The sequence below is a fragment of the Lactuca virosa genome, chromosome 5 (genome assembly GCF_052849685.1).
Source record: "Lactuca virosa cultivar CGN04683 chromosome 5, Lactuca_virosa_CGN04683_v6, whole genome shotgun sequence".
NCBI classification, from domain to species: domain Eukaryota; kingdom Viridiplantae; phylum Streptophyta; class Magnoliopsida; order Asterales; family Asteraceae; genus Lactuca; species Lactuca virosa.
In genome coordinates this window covers 63,531,578-63,534,653 of record NC_136430.1, presented here as the reverse complement: position 1 = coordinate 63,534,653, position 3,076 = coordinate 63,531,578, and positions in this window count along the sequence as shown.

Below are 3,076 nucleotides of genomic sequence, written 5' to 3'. Positions count from 1 at the left end.
CATTGGTTGGTGAAATTGGCACTAGTGCATACACAAGAGGGCAAGCCGAATTTCTATGAGTCAAGTATCCTCTCTCATGGTTATTCCAAGATGTTCATGATGTTGTGTGAACCATTTGAGGTGTCACACTTGGGGCACTAGGCTCTTAAGCTTCATGGAATCAAGCTACAACAAAGAGGTATGTATTCTATCTAGTTTGGTTATCCTATTACATATGATTGTATGCTAGTTAGGGTAATACCTTGGAAAATTGATATTTGCATGTATAATAGAGAAAACATAGATCCAAGGTATTTGGGGTTGCATGTACACCTTAGGAGTGTTAGAATGCTCAAAACCCAACAGTGGTATCAGAGCCTAGGCTTGTTTTCAAGTTATACATGCTGAAAGAGCTTAAAAATCGAAAATTTTGGCTTCCTGGGCACTGGACTCGCCGAGTCCACTGATGGACTCGCCGAGTCCTTGAAGAAATTCATCCTACTCGTCGAGTAGGTTCATACACTCGACGAGTATAAGCCCCTGACAGCATATTTTCGACTTTTAAGGCTGGAATTGGTCTAGAATCATTACCTTAAACTGTTTTGGACTTATAAAACTTGTTTTTGATGTGGTAATGATTATGGTAAACCAATTTCAAAGTTATTATCAAAGTTTCAAGTTTTATATATGTTTATATGATTCTTGAAAATTGTTGATATGGATTGTTCATGCTTATGAGTTTTGGTAGATCATAGGAATTATGTGCAAATTGTTTGTTAGTGTAATTCTTGATCTTAATGACATTGTATGGAATCCATAACTTTTCCTCAAGTTATGGATTACCAAGTTTTTTGTGTCACCTTGTTTTATGAGTTAATTTAGATTAATGAAAAAATTATGTGTTAGTTGTTTTCAATCCAAATTGATCTAAAAGTAGTTCACAAAATGTGTTTTTGTAACTTGTTCTCAAGTTATATGAAAAGTCACATTTATGAATCTTAAAACTCAAAAAAGTGTCATAGGTTACACAAATGAAGAGTCATCTTTGTCATAAATAGTTTTATGAACTTCATAACTTGTCCTCAAGTTATGGATGTTCAAGAGTCTCTTCATTAAAGTTTTTAAAACTTTAATTAAACTCATAAGTTAGGAAAATCCAAGAGTTTTGAAAAGTTTCAATACTTGCCCTCAAGTTTTGGAATTTGTAAAGTTTTGCTTATGAATGCTTTAATTCCAAATCAAACCGTAGAATTTTAAAAGTTTAAAATTCAACCCTTATACTATTATTATAATTTTAATTATATAGATATGTATAAGATAAAGTCAATCTTACCATTAGTAGGCCTCATTCACGAAGCCGGTCTATAAGGGGGTATAAGGTTACTGCCTATAAAATGGCATTTTAATGGGTGTCCACTCTCACCCACCGCTTCCTTGACTGGTGGAGGGTTGTTAGCCGAACGGGTAGGATAAGGACTATAATTCTCCCTTCATTAAAAGTATAATGATAAATACTAAGTAACTAAACACTTATAAATTCCCAATCTTAGTTACTTAGGAAAATGTGAAAATGTGCTAACCCATGAAATTGCACTTTGCACCTTTGTTAAGTCGTTAGTGGAGCGTGTGTGGCTAACCGGCACACTAACATGGGACTGACAATGTGTGGCAAAGGGTAACTTAATGTTTATCATAGATTGGTGGAGCGTGTGTGGTTAACCGGCACATCATTTAGGTGATAAAGTTAAGGGTACCAAGTAAATTTGCATGGTTATTCACACCATGTTTGTGATCCTCGGCATCCCAGTCACAAACTTGAGAGGGCACAATCGAGATTCAAACATGCCATTGAAAGTTCAATGTATCTCAAAAGATCTAGGAGTTTCAAATCCAATTAAAACTTAATTATATTTTGTTTTCATGGTGGAAAGTGGTAAATCGTCATTTACCTACCTTCAAATATTTTATAACTTGGATTACGGCATCCCTCTTCCAGTTATAAATAGTTTGTTGGGTCCTAGCCTTAATATTTCATATTGGGTGTTATATTAAGGACTTAAATCAACTAAACTTGAATTTCTCCCTCATAAATGTCTATTTCAGACAACTATGGTCTTCCCAAATCTTTAGGAACAAGCCTTCCTAATGAAGATGATATCCCACATGGCAATCAAAGTGGAAGATTAATCCCTTTGTTGTGCATTAATGGGACTGGAAATCATGCTTCACTTCCTTGTAAGGGTTAAAATGTTGTAATTAGTCGAAATATATTTTTCCCCTTCGAATGTTTTGTAATGTAATTTACTAAGGCGCTTTTATTCGAAACTTTAGTGACTATGCCTTAGTATATTTTTTGTACGCTTTCTGTTCCCTATAAATAGGGATATTTACTAGAGTTAGATAAGAGTTTTTACAGACCTGTCTTTGTACTCTGTAAACATTCGAAAGCGTAATAGAGCTGAAACAATATCATATTTACATCCAGTGTTCAATTTCGCAATTCTTACTTGATTCTATACTCTGATTCATTTTATACTCGATTCATTGATTCTTTAATTGCTATCAGAGCAGGAATCACATATGTGATCTGATTTTCATCCATTCAAAAAGTTTTTGAATCAAATTTTTGGTTCAAAAGTTTCCGCACTTTTTGATCGTGAAAAATTTGTCTAGATTTTAGTTTGTGATTTGATTCTGCATTTGAATTGTTGAATCGAGTGTTCTTCTTGTAATTCCGATTTGATTCAACTAGTTTGTTTTCAAATTTCCAAATCTTCTTAAAAAATTTCAAAGTCATCTTCCGTACAACAATGGCGAGCTTCAATCTCAATTCGATGACCTCGTTTTCTCATTTGTTAGGATCATCAACCAAAATTTCAATGCTAATCCCTAAATATTATGATCAGTGGGCTGATCGTATGCAGGATTATCTGAATGGTCTTGATGAAGAATTATGGTCATGTATCACTGGAAATGTCAATGTTCCGATGAATGTTCAAGCAATTGGATCATCTTCTATAAGTTATGGTGTTGATAATCAAACTGGTCGTCTGAAGAAACTAGAGAAGAGGTGTATGAGGGAATTGCGAGGAGCTTT